Below are 18,627 nucleotides of genomic sequence, written 5' to 3' on the forward strand. Positions count from 1 at the left end.
CTCTAATACATTTAAATTCAAATGAGTCGGTTCCTGGAACAAGAACATGTTCAGATGGGATAGAGGAATGTACGGCAAATAGAACACCTCCCCCGATTCTGTTCAGTCGATCACATCTAAATATTTGAAATTCGCTATTTAAAATCTCATCATGAAAAATGTGAGGTTTTAACCATGTTTCTGTAAATCCAATTATATGGAAATTAAAATTGGAACTGTTCAAATACAATTCGGTTAATTTTGTATTAAGACCTCTAACATTTTGATAATAAATGCTTAGCGAATTTTTACCAATCAGTTTTTATATTGGTGGTTGCTTTTGGTAATTTAGCAATGTTTTCCTCAGTTTGACTTCTAAGTTTAGGCTTAAATTCGCGTACAAAAGCCCCAGGAATCCAGAATGAACTATCTAAGATCTTTTGGAATGTTTCAAGAGATACGTCTATTTTAAACGATGATATACTTCTATCATAATTGAAGTTAAATTTACGGATATTGATATCATCAATTTTTAAACGTGACGAAATGTAAGACTTAGTGTCCTCCACCAAGGTATCATTAGCAAGTCTAGAAATAAATATAGACTTTTTAGGTGGAATAACTACCAAATTTTTAATAGTTGTCACTAAGTTATTAGGGGGAGCCTCTGGAATTGTGAGACACTTATTATTATTATATAGAGCTTATGGAGAATTGAGCTCTTTGGAAGTTGACGGCTTATCACCTTGAGGGCAAGGAGAAGAGAGATTTATTAGGTCATTGGGCGGAGACGTTCTTTTCTGTACAAAAGAACTAAGTGTTACTTCATCGGAAGGACGTTTACGCTTAGGAGCAGGTTTGAAGGACTCAAGAGAATCATTCAGGCACTTAAAAGATTTGAAAATTTTTTCGTAGTGCCTAAATTTTTCAGTGAGGGTTACAAGATCTCGACCGATTTCGTTGAAGCCATTGCGTGTCTCCCTATAAACTTTAAATAGATCGATTTCAATAGATCTACAATTTAAACAAGACCAACGAAATCCCTTACAGTCGAGAATAAAATCTAAGATTCTACCGTCAGCACATTTAATATGCCCATCACAAAGCCAGCATGAAACATAGCGATCTGACTCGCCTTTAATGTTACAATTGGGAAAGTTACAAGACATAATAAACAACAAGAATGAAGATCAAATAAAAGAGTAAGTAAAACAAAATTAAAATGTTAATAATAATAAATTTAATTAAGAACAAACGCAAAAATAATAGCAAGTTTTTTTAATATTTTTTTTTAATCAAAGTTCAAAACCAAGACAGTTTGAAAAGCAATATAGCGAGCAGTTTTAGATGCACTGGAACAAATAAAAAGCTACACGCAACACAGCTGTGTATAAAGAAGTAAATGAGATAAATAAAGAGGGAAAATAGAATAAAATAAAACAAAATGAAACAAAAAGCTGACTCGGCACCAAAAATTCGAAAATTTAAATTTTTTAATAATGCACAAAACTTAAGAACATTTAATACTTAGCTTGCAACTCAGAGTTAAATCACTAAGTATTGAATAAAATCACTAAAAAATCAATTAAAGTTTAAGAATGTTGCACAATTAAACACAATAGTTCACAGCAAAAAATTACAGCTTTTTTGAAGTTTTATTATTGTTGGATAAGAGCGACCTTTGCTTTTTGTAAGACTAGGTGCGTTGTTCGTTTCATTTGACTTTAATTTTAAAATCTGTTTTGTTCTGTGGTCTTCTTGTGTTTTATTAAATTACAGCTTTTTTAAAGTTTTATTATTGTTGGTTAAGAGCGACCTTTGCTTTTTGTAAGTCTAGGTGCATCGTTCGTTTCATTTGACTTTAATTTTAAAATCTGTTTTGTTCTGTGGTCTTCTTGTGTTTTATCATAATTGGTGAAAGCTATCCTGCGGAGTTGGAAATTTTTACCACAGGGGATGAAATTTGGATTTTTGTTATTATTATTGTGGATAATTGAGGAAAATTGCAGCCCAAGTGGTAGTCGTACGACGTACCGACAATTATACTACTCAACAAATCTGAATGAAAAATTTGCGACTGATGTGCTAAGAGGTCTGTGGGGGTGTTTGAGGTGCCCTGGTTACGAATTTCAGTTCAAAAAATTTCCACCACATACAGCTATTTTTGTCATTTTAGTAAATGGTGGTGGTTTGACCCCTACTCTCCTGACTACAACACAAAAAATTATTTTCTCTCTAATATCACAGTCGCAAAATCACTGTAAACTAGTATTGTCAGATCGAGTAGTTGTGGCTTTGTAGAAGTCTTCACAATACTGATCTTCTTGTGTTGTAAATCATTTTCTAACCCTTTCGACGCGGCTTTCTACGAGCAATGCTGAAACAAAATTTTTGATTGGAGTAGATTATTAAGGTCATTTGTAAGTTATTGTTAAATGAAAATCTTGGAAGCAATAATCGGATGGAATGGGGGTGGTGGTAAACCACTGTACCATCCGGGATGTTATGTGGTATAAATAAGTACCAACCATCCATATAGCATTTTTTACTAATTAGAAGTAATAATAAGAAATAAATACAACAAACAAATCAAATGTCTTTCTTGTTTATATTGTTGAAGAAGTAGAAGATGTACAATATGTTATATACAATTTATGAATTATATGGTGCAAAGCGGCACTTAGCACTATTTACAAATTGCCTTAGTGCGTGTCTGTATTTTTTGAGTGCAACAGTTAGCACAACGACGTCGGGTAGTTCCTTCAACAGGAAGATGCATTGCCTTCCGATTGGCAGGTTCTGGTGCACGACCTGGTTTCAATAACCGACGAAAGTCTGTGGTTTGTAAGCCTTCCTGTATTAGTTCCTCAGCTAAAGTAATCAGAAATTACTTGAATGGCATCTTTTTAAAATTGGGGTCGTTATAAATGACTCATGCGTTCACAGGTGCCATCATTATGAATCGGTAAATAACTTTCTGCCACCACTTATCCTATCGTATTTGTAAAGGCCAAGCATTTAATCAGCTAAGTCTCCGCCGCTTAGGATCTCGTGATAAAATTTTATTTGACTTGGACATTGGACTTCAACTTTTTCGCCTGTTGTCAATGCTTTTTCGCCTGTTACTTGCTTGGTGACAAATTCTTAGTACTAAGACTACTTTGGTGTCTGCCATTTCACGCATAGAGGACCAAATGATGTGGACTTGAACTCCGTTTCACCTCTTTTCAATCTATTACCAGAAAATGGTATTACTATTACTAATTTTCCTATTTGAAATAATGGTGCTAACGGCTGGAAAGGAAATAGTGTCTAATAAATTAACAGATCTAAGAAACCGATCAAAGCACAATAGGGAATTTTTGATCTAGTAATTCGAACACAAGTCGCTCTTCCAGTGTTCCAGTTTCTTCTAGAAGTTCCCTGCCATGGTATAACTATCCTGTCGGCAATTCTGTAATGTTTTCTTTAAATATTCCACCAAATCATCAACATAGTGAGTTTTGGTACTATTCTGAGGCTTATCTGGCTGCGCAAAATACATTTTTGAAGTAATGAAAGTAACGTGCGATTGTGTCCTTTACTGCTTGATTACCAAGAAGTCGATTGTAGCAAATTACCAACATATATCTAACAATTGTTTTCATTTCACCTGAATTGGTTTCTGTTATTTTTTTTTCAGTTAACTTGTAGTTTGTGCACCTTCATAATTATCAAAAATTTTATTTGTACATTGGGCTATGTACATCTAAAGGGATCTTGGCCATAGTTTATGAAAAACATGAATTATAGTCGAATGGCGAGATATGCAGCCCGCTATTGTGCAGTTACGAGCAATATACGTATTGGTACATATGTGTGTACCACCATACCGGCCGAATGTACATATAGATACCCTACACTAAAATAATCGCAAAACCAATTAATTTTTATAAATACTTACCAGTCACAAGTGTAAACAGGCGACTAAGTTGCAATACCACTATACTTAAATATTTTCACTCTAAATATCTTGCTAAAACTTCGCAAAATCTTTGAAAAACCAACGAACCACTTATTTTGGCCGCCTCGTAACTTACAAAGAACAGTGTTGTAAACGCAAATGACAGAAATATTTAACGGTACTTTTTTGAATGTATTCAGAAATATATGGTATGTTACAACCAAGCAACATTAAATATGAAATGTTTAGAGATGTTTAAACTTTAGGTGGTACACATATCTACCAACGGGTCAAAAGAGACGCTATGAATGATCGTTGTGATCTCTGGGCTGTTACGGCTCTAAAATTTAAGACTTCTCCTCGGTGTTCGATGGCGACAACTACTGTGAGTAGTAATATGTCTGTGGGAATATTTTGTGTGGATAGAACCGACAAACAATTGAAAACAGTGGATAGTAGTTTAATACATTTTTAGATTATTTCTTTTTGAGTTATAGGCAAGTACATTAGGGTACTTGTTTGTCGACCAATATTCTTTCATTTTCGTATCTTGGTTTTAGAGTTTTCCAAGCCAAATTTTCGTCATTAAGTGAAAACCGATTGACTATGACGCCTGCTTGACCTTTTGTTTTGTATTGGCGGTGATACAATTTTTTCGCTTTTGATATACGACTGTAAACATGTCTCGGAAGGACGACCATTCTTCATACCCTCTATGAAATGTTTCTGTGTCACATGCGGGCACCTTGAGGTGGATGCCTGAACTTGCCTCTTGACTTTGTATTTGTGGCAGCTCTACTCTCGGATGTGCAGTAGATGCAATTGAATTTATTAGCTTTAGTTGATCGGAGATCTGAATCGTTAGATTCTTCTATGGCGTTATGAGTTGCTTGGAGACGAAGCCAAAGCTTGTCGAGATTTTTAATTTTGATTTCTAGTACCGATCCAGAGTAGTCTTGAATTGGTAAAGATGAAAATCTAATGTAGTACCTTATTAACCTGTCACTTTCTGTAATAAATTAGGCAACTTGTTTTGAGCGTGTAGCTCCTGCAGGTGTATTTTGTTTTTAACAATATTCATCCTATTTTAGATGTTAAAATGTGAAAATTAACTATATGTTTTTCAGTGTATACTGATTCGAATAAAGCGATATAAGGTAACTGGAAACTGCTACTCTTTTATGTAAAAATAATGTTTTTATTTCACTTGTTATTTTATATACGTAAATATGTTTGTTTGAATATGGTTTTATATAACATAAAACCTGTAACAGTAAGTCCGTTTTTACCAATATAATAAGCGATTATAAAACTGGTATAAATCACGGTAAAAATCGAAATACCGCTGACATTAAAAACAATTTGGTACAATATATATATCCAAATATATATGTAAATTATTACTGAATGTCTATAAGCTTACCTTTGCATTTTCAAACCCACATATTTCACAAAAAAACATAATTCAAGTACTTACTTGCAAATATATTACGGCAATACGCTTATTTTTAACAAAAATAGCAAGCAGGATTGCATAAACTAAGTAAGCAAAGTCAAAATTATAAATCAAAATTATAATATAAAAGACAAGCGCTTTCACGCTTCTTTCGCAGTGCGAACATACACATTTATATCTACATAAATTAGGGATAGATTCCATGTCTATGCTTATATACCCTACATACATTGGGTCAATTATACAATGAAATTTTACAGAATAATAAAAAAGTTGTCAAATTCTGAAATAAATAAAATAATATACGGTGTGGTAAAATTAACACCACTAGAAATTATAAAAAAATATATTTAATTTACTCACAAAAAAAAAACGTGGTACAATACTCATAACTATTTGTTAATATAGTTGCAATTTTATATTCAAAGTCCTCATTGGCACATTTCGAGCAATACCCCTTGTTCTTGTTAAGACACAAGCAAGCAGGATTGCATACAAAAGTTCAAAGCGAAAACGCACAACTAATTCGTGAATAATTACATATGTACAAAGCGCATTGATCTCTTCAACGAGCTCTCAATTGCATAAGAACATAAATACTTCTACATACATACAAGTCCGTGTATTAGGGTGTACCTAAATACCTCAACATAAGGACATAATAAGTATTGTTGAAATAAAAGTGCGGTCTTTAATAATTAAATTCAAAAAATTAAAATTACAAACACAACAAAATATAATACAAATTAAAGAAATTTATTTCACAAGTAAATACTAATCTCAACTCGAAAAACTAAAAATATATTCGCTTATAACGTATTGAAAAAAATTTATTACTTTTTTACATATAATACATTAAAAAAAGATGAATAATGATAAAAGTCAAAATACACCTGCAGAAGCTAGACACGCAAGACAGATAAAACCAAAATCTTAACAATTTTAGGACTCGTCCCCAAGCGGCTCATGACACCATAGTAGATTCTGACATTTAGATATACCACAGAACTTTAAATCATCGGCTTACGCAATATATAAAAACTGCTTAGACCAGCTAAAGCTGTTAAAAACAATTGCACCTACTCCACATCCGAGAGTAGAGCTGCCACAGATACAAAGTCAAGAGGTGCCTGTATGTGCCACAGAAATATTTCATGGAGGTTATGAACAATGGCCGTCCTTCCGGGACATGTTTGCAGCCGTTTACAGAAACTATCCTAAATTATCACAAGCCCAAAATGTAATTGTATCACCTCCGATACAAAACAAAAGGTCAAGCAGGCGTCACAGTCAAACAGTTTGCACTTAATGACGACAATTTCAATTTGGCTTGGGAAGCTCTAAAAGCAAAAGACCAAAATGAACGAATATTGGTCGATAAACATGTAACGATACTAATAGACTTGCCTAATATTAAAAAAGTAGCAAGTGAAGAATTTGTTAAACCTTTATCCACTGTTTCAAATTGGTTGTCGGTACAGGAGGGCTTAAGCTCAAATCTTGCGAGAAATTCAAAAAAATGAATTTCCGATCGTTACAATTTTGTAAGAAAAAAACGTTATCAAAGCGTAAGCTATAGTCTTGCCGCGACTTACAAACATGCTTCTAAGCTTTGATATAAATAGCAAACATTGGGAAAGGGTTTTACATTTAAAACTCGCAAATCCCAACTGCAACACCACCGCCCAAATAGATAAACTACTACGCAGCGACCTTATACCACAAATAATATTTGAAGGTGTTGAAAAAATGTCATTCCTTCTAGCCCAAAACATTATATTCGGTTGGATTCTAAGTGAACTAGTTACCGAACCAGTTTCACATCAACAACTCTAGTTGACGAAAATTCAAAAGAATACCTCAATTCACAATTAAAGAAATTGTGGGAGTTCGAAAAACTCTCCCATATATCAGCTACAACCGTATTCAGTATCAGTATTGTGAAGACTTCTACAAAGCCAGAACTACTAGATCAAATAATTGTCGGTACGCCATACGACTACCACTAAATTCACAATGTTTCAACACTCCATGAATTAGCAGAAGATACAAAGTCAAAATTTACTCTGACAACCTCAGTGCTAAATATATGTAATCCAATAAAATCACCTAAATATATTCCAAAAGAAAAATTGTTGTAAACTAATTTCCTTAAGTTTGAAAAAAAAAATAAACAAAAACACCAGTGATCCAATGTAATGCGATATATGTCCAGTTTTTATCTACTACTGAGTCAATATCCGCATTATCCATTATAACAAAGATATAAATTTTATCCTCTGTGGCAAACTTTCGACCCCGCAGCATAGTATTCGCCAATAATGATACAAAAATCCTAATTCAAAAATCTTGTGATATGTGGTATGCACTTTAACTTATAACAAAATTGTCCCAAAAAGTCAAAAAAACGACACATACAATATTGCCCCATAGTCGCCTACATTTTCAAATTTATAAAACAACTCAAAATTAAAGTTAAGGGAAATAAAAAATAGCTTACTACTACCCAAAATTATACTGGCGTTTAATTAAGTACTTGTAATATAAGTGCGGTAGCGAGTTAATATCGTTTACACGATATGAGTAGAAAGAAATATACTTTTGAGCTGCACCGAAATGTGTGCTCTTTACTGATATTCTTTAGACTAACTAGTTTACATAAATCTTAGCGCTATTTATACTATTGGCTGTATCGATAGTTATCTGTTTACTTGTTGTTATTGATAGTGCATTTCTATTGTTATATGTTGTTATCTCTAGTATTTATATTTTACAATGTGTGTTAGCTGATAGATAGGTTTACATATGCTTATTTTGATTTTTGTATTTATGTCTAATAAGTGATATGCTATGTCACTTATATTATATAAGTAACTATGATATGTATGTATGTATGTACATATGCACATATTGTATGCAGATATGTATGCGGTGTGCGGCTATGTCGTTACCTAGCGACAAATTGGGTAGACATTTTTACAGTATTTATTTGCGTTATAAATTGATTTATATACTAGCTGACCTGGCAAATATTTTTAAAAAAACTATACAAGTGTTGAAAGCGAAGAGCATATGAAGAGTTGTAGCCAATTTAAGGACAATTTATTTGAGCTAATACATTTTTCTTTAATAAAGTAACAAATATATGTTAAATTACAATTATTGTTAGCTATCTAAACATCGAAAATAATTCATTTTTCATATATAACGTGCTACAAAAACAAACCGTAAAAACTTTTTTTTAATCAATGCATTACATTTTTGTTATTGTATAGCTAATTTTATTTTATTGTATATAATTAATAGTTTGTAAAAATTATAAACCGTAAATTACCTCCATGCTCAGCCACGCATATGCGACACCTAATTAGAAAATTATTCATTGTGGCGTGAAGGGTTGAAGTAGGGATTGCGTCAATTATAGTTTTAAAGGACTGCTTCAATTCAGTCAACATCTTTAAATAACTTTAAATTGACAGTTACCGTTATACCGTTTTCTTCAAAGAAGTGTGACTCGACAATACACCTTGATGAAACTACGCACCACACAGAGATTCGTTCTCGACAGGTTGCTCCTGTTCTGTAGTATGAGGTCGTAATTTAACTTTTGTTTATCATTTAGTAGTCAAAGTTCCAAGTAACAGTCACTGCCAATTCGACTGTATCATATTGCACTTCACGATTTATATCTGTGCTGATTAAATCAGATGCACTCCGATTTGGTGAACTCATACAATGAAATTGCTTATTCGTATCGGAAAACATGTCATCAGTACTAAATAGTAGATAAATTTGTTTTCCTATGCAATTTAATACAGCTGCAGCAGCCAACAACAGTCGCAGATAAAAGTCAGTTTTGGATTGACTGTATACACACGAGCCAATTATTATAGCAGGATTTCGTACGTGAAAAATACGCGTTGGCCGTTTTTGAGATCCAGAAGTAAATGCATATTTGCTGGATCCTGTTTATGAATTTGGAAACCGAAGATACGCCAGACAGATAAAGGCGGCCGAGTTATAAAATTAATAAGAAAAAAATCAAGATTTACGTGTATTTTAGATCGACAATCTTTACAGGTCTTGGTCTAGTACGTAATATTAATATTAAGAACTCAAACTTTCAGGGAATTTTTTTTTTGATATTTCCAACAAAATTTTACCATGGGATCGAAAAAAAAATAGTTAAAAAAAAGCAACCTAATATATAGGGTATAAAACACTTGCAAATTATATGCCGTGTGTATGTATCTATATACATATATATATGTAAATGTAAGTTCGCATTACAAAGTTTACTTCCAGTATGCACTTTGTAAATATGTTTTGGGATATACATACATATGTATGCCTATTAAGAATATATATAATATTATATTTAAGGATGTACAAGGTGCGTTCCGTACACGTCGAATTCGGTAGAATACCGCATTAACGTTTTGGCCGGGTGGAACAAATTCTTTGTGGGCAATACCCTTGGAATCATAAAAACAAATCAGCATTTTCTTCACTTTTGACTTTAACAGGTGCGATTTTTTCGGTTTCGGCTCGTCCAGCGCCTTCCATTCAGCACTCTGGCGTTTCGTTTCGGGATCATATTGAAAACACCATGTTTCGTCACCAGTCACAATCCTGTAAAGGAAGTTCGGGTCTTTTTTTGCCTCTTTAATGATGTCCTTCGAATGTTGAATTCTGAGCAATTTTTGGTCCTCAGTCAATCACCGCACCGATTCGCACCGATGGCAAAAACATACTGACGCTTAAAACGCAATAACTTCACTTCCAATAGATGAAATGTCATGAAATTTTTACTGGAAGTCAATAAAGAATAGCAGATTCTAACGCATTGGTCGACATATAGATGGCGCCACTAGAGCTTACTTTGTTACTTTTTTACTGTTTACTTTGGAACGCACCTTGTATATAGATGTAATATGTAAGCGTTAATTAGAAATGCATATATGTTTGTATGTATGTTTGCTTTGTTATTTTTAGATGTTAAAATGTGAAAATTAACTATATGTTTTTCAGTGTATACTGATTCGAATAAAGCGATATAAGGTAACTGGAAACTGCTACTCTTTTATGTAAAAATAATGTTTTTATTTCACTTGTTATTTTATATACGTAAATATGTTTGTTTGAATATGGTTTTATATAACATAAAACCTGTAACAGTAAGTCCGTTTTTACCAATATAATAAGCGATTATAAAACTGGTATAAATCACGGTAAAAATCGAAATACCGCTGACATTAAAAACAATTTGGTACAATATATATATCCAAATATATATGTAAATTATTACTGAATGTCTATAAGCTTACCTTTGCATTTTCAAACCCACATATTTCACAAAAAAACATAATTCAAGTACTTACTTGCAAATATATTACGGCAATACGCTTATTTTTAACAAAAATAGCAAGCAGGATTGCATAAACTAAGTAAGCAAAGTCAAAATTATAAATCAAAATTATAATATAAAAGACAAGCGCTTTCACGCTTCTTTCGCAGTGCGAACATACACATTTATATCTACATAAATTAGGGATAGATTCCATGTCTATGCTTATATACCCTACATACATTGGGTCAATTATACAATGAAATTTTACAGAATAATAAAAAAGTTGTCAAATTCTGAAATAAATAAAATAATATACGGTGTGGTAAAATTAACACCACTAGAAATTATAAAAAAATATATTTAATTTACTCACAAAAAAAAAACGTGGTACAATACTCATAACTATTTGTTAATATAGTTGCAATTTTATATTCAAAGTCCTCATTGGCACATTTCGAGCAATACCCCTTGTTCTTGTTAAGACACAAGCAAGCAGGATTGCATACAAAAGTTCAAAGCGAAAACGCACAACTAATTCGTGAATAATTACATATGTACAAAGCGCATTGATCTCTTCAACGAGCTCTCAATTGCATAAGAACATAAATACTTCTACATACATACAAGTCCGTGTATTAGGGTGTACCTAAATACCTCAACATAAGGACATAATAAGTATTGTTGAAATAAAAGTGCGGTCTTTAATAATTAAATTCAAAAAATTAAAATTACAAACACAACAAAATATAATACAAATTAAAGAAATTTATTTCACAAGTAAATACTAATCTCAACTCGAAAAACTAAAAATATATTCGCTTATAACGTATTGAAAAAAATTTATTACTTTTTTACATATAATACATTAAAAAAAGATGAATAATGATAAAAGTCAAAATACACCTGCAGAAGCTAGACGCGCAAGACAGATAAAACCAAAATCTTAACAATTTTAGGACTCGTCCCCAAGCGGCTCATGACACCATAGTAGATTCTGACATTTAGATATACCACAGAACTTTAAATCATCGGCTTACGCAATATATAAAAACTGCTTAGACCAGCTAAAGCTGTTAAAAACAATTGCACCTACTCCACATCCGAGAGTAGAGCTGCCACAGATACAAAGTCAAGAGGTGCCTGTATGTGCCACAGAAATATTTCATGGAGGTTATGAACAATGGCCGTCCTTCCGGGACATGTTTGCAGCCGTTTACAGAAACTATCCTAAATTATCACAAGCCCAAAATGTAATTGTATCACCTCCGATACAAAACAAAAGGTCAAGCAGGCGTCACAGTCAAACAGTTTGCACTTAATGACGACAATTTCAATTTGGCTTGGGAAGCTCTAAAAGCAAAAGACCAAAATGAACGAATATTGGTCGATAAACATGTAACGATACTAATAGACTTGCCTAATATTAAAAAAGTAGCAAGTGAAGAATTTGTTAAACCTTTATCCACTGTTTCAAATTGGTTGTCGGTACAGGAGGGCTTAAGCTCAAATCTTGCGAGAAATTCAAAAAAATGAATTTCCGATCGTTACAATTTTGTAAGAAAAAAACGTTATCAAAGCGTAAGCTATAGTCTTGCCGCGACTTACAAACATGCTTCTAAGCTTTGATATAAATAGCAAACATTGGGAAAGGGTTTTACATTTAAAACTCGCAAATCCCAACTGCAACACCACCGCCCAAATAGATAAACTACTACGCAGCGACCTTATACCACAAATAATATTTGAAGGTGTTGAAAAAATGTCATTCCTTCTAGCCCAAAACATTATATTCGGTTGGATTCTAAGTGAACTAGTTACCGAACCAGTTTCACATCAACAACTCTAGTTGACGAAAATTCAAAAGAATACCTCAATTCACAATTAAAGAAATTGTGGGAGTTCGAAAAACTCTCCCATATATCAGCTACAACCGTATTCAGTATCAGTATTGTGAAGACTTCTACAAAGCCAGAACTACTAGATCAAATAATTGTCGGTACGCCATACGACTACCACTAAATTCACAATGTTTCAACACTCCATGAATTAGCAGAAGATACAAAGTCAAAATTTACTCTGACAACCTCAGTGCTAAATATATGTAATCCAATAAAATCACCTAAATATATTCCAAAAGAAAAATTGTTGTAAACTAATTTCCTTAAGTTTGAAAAAAAAAATAAACAAAAACACCAGTGATCCAATGTAATGCGATATATGTCCAGTTTTTATCTACTACTGAGTCAATATCCGCATTATCCATTATAACAAAGATATAAATTTTATCCTCTGTGGCAAACTTTCGACCCCGCAGCATAGTATTCGCCAATAATGATACAAAAATCCTAATTCAAAAATCTTGTGATATGTGGTATGCACTTTAACTTATAACAAAATTGTCCCAAAAAGTCAAAAAAACGACACATACAATATTGCCCCATAGTCGCCTACATTTTCAAATTTATAAAACAACTCAAAATTAAAGTTAAGGGAAATAAAAAATAGCTTACTACTACCCAAAATTATACTGGCGTTTAATTAAGTACTTGTAATATAAGTGCGGTAGCGAGTTAATATCGTTTACACGATATGAGTAGAAAGAAATATACTTTTGAGCTGCACCGAAATGTGTGCTCTTTACTGATATTCTTTAGACTAACTAGTTTACATAAATCTTAGCGCTATTTATACTATTGGCTGTATCGATAGTTATCTGTTTACTTGTTGTTATTGATAGTGCATTTCTATTGTTATATGTTGTTATCTCTAGTATTTATATTTTACAATGTGTGTTAGCTGATAGATAGGTTTACATATGCTTATTTTGATTTTTGTATTTATGTCTAATAAGTGATATGCTATGTCACTTATATTATATAAGTAACTATGATATGTATGTATGTATGTACATATGCACATATTGTATGCAGATATGTATGCGGTGTGCGGCTATGTCGTTACCTAGCGACAAATTGGGTAGACATTTTTACAGTATTTATTTGCGTTATAAATTGATTTATATACTAGCTGACCTGGCAAATATTTTTAAAAAAACTATACAAGTGTTGAAAGCGAAGAGCATATGAAGAGTTGTAGCCAATTTAAGGACAATTTATTTGAGCTAATACATTTTTCTTTAATAAAGTAACAAATATATGTTAAATTACAATTATTGTTAGCTATCTAAACATCGAAAATAATTCATTTTTCATATATAACGTGCTACAAAAACAAACCGTAAAAACTTTTTTTTAATCAATGCATTACATTTTTGTTATTGTATAGCTAATTTTATTTTATTGTATATAATTAATAGTTTGTAAAAATTATAAACCGTAAATTACCTCCATGCTCAGCCACGCATATGCGACACCTAATTAGAAAATTATTCATTGTGGCGTGAAGGGTTGAAGTAGGGATTGCGTCAATTATAGTTTTAAAGGACTGCTTCAATTCAGTCAACATCTTTAAATAACTTTAAATTGACAGTTACCGTTATACCGTTTTCTTCAAAGAAGTGTGACTCGACAATACACCTTGATGAAACTACGCACCACACAGAGATTCGTTCTCGACAGGTTGCTCCTGTTCTGTAGTATGAGGTCGTAATTTAACTTTTGTTTATCATTTAGTAGTCAAAGTTCCAAGTAACAGTCACTGCCAATTCGACCGTATCATATTGCACTTCACGATTTATATCTGTGCTGATTAAATCAGATGCACTCCGATTTGGTGAACTCATACAATGAAATTGCTTATTCGTATCGGAAAACATGTCATCAGTACTAAATAGTAGATAAATTTGTTTTCCTATGCAATTTAATACAGCTGCAGCAGCCAACAACAGTCGCAGATAAAAGTCAGTTTTGGATTGACTGTATACACACGAGCCAATTATTATAGCAGGATTTCGTACGTGAAAAATACGCGTTGGCCGTTTTTGAGATCCAGAAGTAAATGCATATTTGCTGGATCCTGTTTATGAATTTGGAAACCGAAGATACGCCAGACAGATAAAGGCGGCCGAGTTATAAAATTAATAAGAAAAAAATCAAGATTTACGTGTATTTTAGATCGACAATCTTTACAGGTCTTGGTCTAGTACGTAATATTAATATTAAGAACTCAAACTTTCAGGGAATTTTTTTTTTGATATTTCCAACAAAATTTTACCATGGGATCGAAAAAAAAATAGTTAAAAAAAAGCAACCTAATATATAGGGTATAAAACACTTGCAAATTATATGCCGTGTGTATGTATCTATATACATATATATATGTAAATGTAAGTTCGCATTACAAAGTTTACTTCCAGTATGCACTTTGTAAATATGTTTTGGGATATACATACATATGTATGCCTATTAAGAATATATATAATATTATATTTAAGGATGTACAAGGTGCGTTCCGTACACGTCGAATTCGGTAGAATACCGCATTAACGTTTTGGCCGGGTGGAACAAATTCTTTGTGGGCAATACCCTTGGAATCATAAAAACAAATCAGCATTTTCTTCACTTTTGACTTTAACAGGTGCGATTTTTTCGGTTTCGGCTCGTCCAGCGCCTTCCATTCAGCACTCTGGCGTTTCGTTTCGGGATCATATTGAAAACACCATGTTTCGTCACCAGTCACAATCCTGTAAAGGAAGTTCGGGTCTTTTTTTGCCTCTTTAATGATGTCCTTCGAATGTTGAATTCTGAGCAATTTTTGGTCCTCAGTCAATCACCGCACCGATTCGCACCGATGGCAAAAACATACTGACGCTTAAAACGCAATAACTTCACTTCCAATAGATGAAATGTCATGAAATTTTTACTGGAAGTCAATAAAGAATAGCAGATTCTAACGCATTGGTCGACATATAGATGGCGCCACTAGAGCTTACTTTGTTACTTTTTTACTGTTTACTTTGGAACGCACCTTGTATATAGATGTAATATGTAAGCGTTAATTAGAAATGCATATATGTTTGTATGTATGTTTGCTTTGTTATTTTTATCCTTCTTTTTTTGTTTTTTATGTTATAATTTTGATTTATAATTATACCTATGCTTACTTATTTGATGCAATCCTTCTTTTTTAAGCATATATAAGGGGTATTGTCGAAACGGTTGACAAGTAAATACTTGAAATAATTAGTAGTGGTGAGCATGTTTGTTTAAAATGGGTGGAGCCAGGTAACAACCCCGCCTTCTCCCCATATAACGGTACTGTTAAAAACTACTACAAGCGCGATAAATCAAGCACTAAACACGCCAGAGTCATTAAATTTTAAATTAAGGGATGATATGAGATGACTTTAAAGGAATCGCGTTCCAAATAAGACAGTGGACGTGGCACCGCCTAATTTTAGCTGAAAACCCATATCTTGGGATCTGCTTAACCGATTTCAACCAAATTCAGTACGTGACATTCTGAATTCTATGTCATAGTGCGACAATAGGTGAAATCGGACTACAACCACGCCTATTTCCCATAATTCCATCTGATTCTTTCACTTTCCACTATGCATATCAAGCAACAATGATTATATCGGGGTAAAACTTTGCGTGAATAATACATTTAAAGTATGCCACCTTGCGATCAAAAATTGTCTAAATCGAACCAAAACTGTGCAAGCCCCTAGGTACTGAATATGTGAACCCCAGTGCCTATAGTTGACTTTTTACCGAAAATATCGGTCAATGTGTAAGATATATAGTTGAAATTGATATAATAAAATATATAAATGAAACTCTCGATAATAGTATGTTTTAGTGTCAAAAATGGGTTGAATCGGATCCTATAGCCCTCATATACCTAATATGAAGATTTTTGAACCGGAACCGTGAAAGGCTTAATTTGTAAGCTGGAGTTTGAATTTAGTAATTCTTTTAACTCTGAGTCAGATTTTTGAATCTTTGCAAGTTTGGCGAAGTCGATGGTGTTTGGAGTATGCATGGAGTCAATGCGTGACATTGTATCTGCTATTATGTTGTCCTTTTCGGGGATGTATCGAATGTCTGTTGTAAATTGTGCAATAAATTCAGAATGACGCATTTGACGCGGTGATGCTTTATCTACCTTTTGCTGGCAAATTCTGGCTTTTAAAATGCAAATATCTCGAAAACTATAAGTTTCCGGCGGCTAAAATTATATATATTTATCTGGAGAATCTTCTCTATCCAACTATACCCATCTTAACCCTGAAATCGTGGAATGGTATACTAAAGCCGACCCCCCTGAAATCTCCGCATGGCCTTCACTCGCCTTTTTCTTTTTCGCCATGGGAAATGGGCTGGCTCATGGGCTGTGAAATGGACGACAATTGGCTGCATCTAGCATGAACTGTGTCTCGGCTTTAGCTACTTTTAGTTTCTCAGGTGTTAAGCGTCTCGGTTTGTAGAAAACTGGTGGCTCTTTGGGGACGACGTAATGTGTGACCAGGTGTTGTGGTTTATTGGTCGTGAAATTTTCTACTGTGATGTCTTTGAATTCTCTCAGCAAATCCTGCAACGGTTAATTTTTGTTAAATGATGATAAATTCGACCCTACTTCCTTATTAGCTGACACTGAACAATGTTTGCTAACGCTTGTGATGTCGTCGATGAGTTTTCGTTGTCGTAGTTTCACCGATAAGTTGAAATGCGATAAAAAAATCCGCTCCGATGATGGCTTTTGATACGTTTGGGAATATTGGTGGCGTAGACCAAATTAACATGCATGACCTTTCCACCGTAAGTTTTAATGGTGCATTTGCTGTGTAGAGGTAGTTACTTTTGTCAGTTGTTGTGACATCGTTGGAATTACGCTGACTTCGGCTCCAGTGTCGATGAGAAATTTCATTGCAGATACCTTGTCTTGAACTATTAAGCGGCGGTTTACGCTGTTGAGCCTGTCGTCGACCGCCATTGGCGACAGACGAATTAGTTTACCTTTCTTCGTTACCAAATATTAGGTGATACCATCACTCAAGCTGTTTTTCTGCGTGCCGGAGCGTAATGGAGCACGGTTGCTACTTCGACGATTTATGTTTGCTTTCAGCGAAGCGATTTCTTTGTGATCTCAGCTAGTTGTTGCTCGATGCTGAATTACGCTTGTGTGGCTGTGTGTTGGACTTCAACCGCGTGTACAAGTAGTGTGTCGCTAACCTCACTTCTTTTATCTGTGAGCAGGGCAACTTTGTCCAGCGGATCGTTGCTGATGGAAATTATTAGTCGCATGTTGGAAGGTAACCGACTCATCCAAATAGACTTTAGTATGTTGTCGTTCATTTCGCTGCCTGCTAAACTACGCATATCGCGCAAGAGTTGTGTTGAGCGCATGTCACCAAGCTCTTGTTCTTGTAGTAGCTTCTTTACACGTTTTTGCTCGGAGTCTTCGAACTGCGTAATTATGCGATTTTTTAGTGTTGGTTACATGTTGCTGTTCGGCGGATTGAGAATAATATCACTTATATGTGCTAGCACGTTGCTTTCTATTGCGGCCATGACAGTGTGGTATTTGGTCTTGTCGCTCGTTATCCCTGCGGCAATCAAGTGTGACTCCCCTTGTGCGATCCAAAATTCTGGCTTTGCGTGCCAAAATGGTGGAATTTTGATGGACATTTTAGCAACTTTCACTCCGCGAGGCTGCAAATTTTCTGCCAACCAATAATGTTCGATTTATTTACTTTCCAAAAAATGATACAATGTGATTACATACAAAAATAAAGATAACGTGCTTACAGCTGGCCGATGGCACTGTGGCACACAAACATTCGCTTGGGGTATTGGACAGGATATTGAGAGGTTTAAAAACACCGCGACAAACTATTTTACGGCAATTTGTCACTGCTTTCAGGTGATTGCAAACACGTTCAACGTAAGCTGATGAAATAATCGCGACTGTCGTAATAATGTGTGGTGTAATGTT

At 33.9% G+C, this 18,627-nt stretch overlaps 1 protein-coding gene across 5 annotated transcripts in view; it reads left to right on the top strand.

Moving 5' to 3' along the window:
• LOC106623794 (aminopeptidase N) overlaps positions 1–18,627 on the top strand; it is a 206,452-nt gene that overhangs the window by 6,193 nt on the left and 181,632 nt on the right. The window contains exon 1 of one of the 5 annotated variants that reach the window (XM_070113020.1): positions 1,001–1,181. The exons of the other annotated variants lie outside the window; for them this stretch is intronic. The gene's annotated coding sequence lies outside the window, so the exon portion shown is untranslated. Of the gene's footprint in view, positions 1–1,000; positions 1,182–18,627 lie in introns of those variants that run through there. 5 annotated transcript variants of the gene reach the window in all.

Source organism: Bactrocera oleae, chromosome 2 (assembly GCF_042242935.1).
Source record: "Bactrocera oleae isolate idBacOlea1 chromosome 2, idBacOlea1, whole genome shotgun sequence".
Classification (NCBI taxonomy): domain Eukaryota; kingdom Metazoa; phylum Arthropoda; class Insecta; order Diptera; family Tephritidae; genus Bactrocera; species Bactrocera oleae.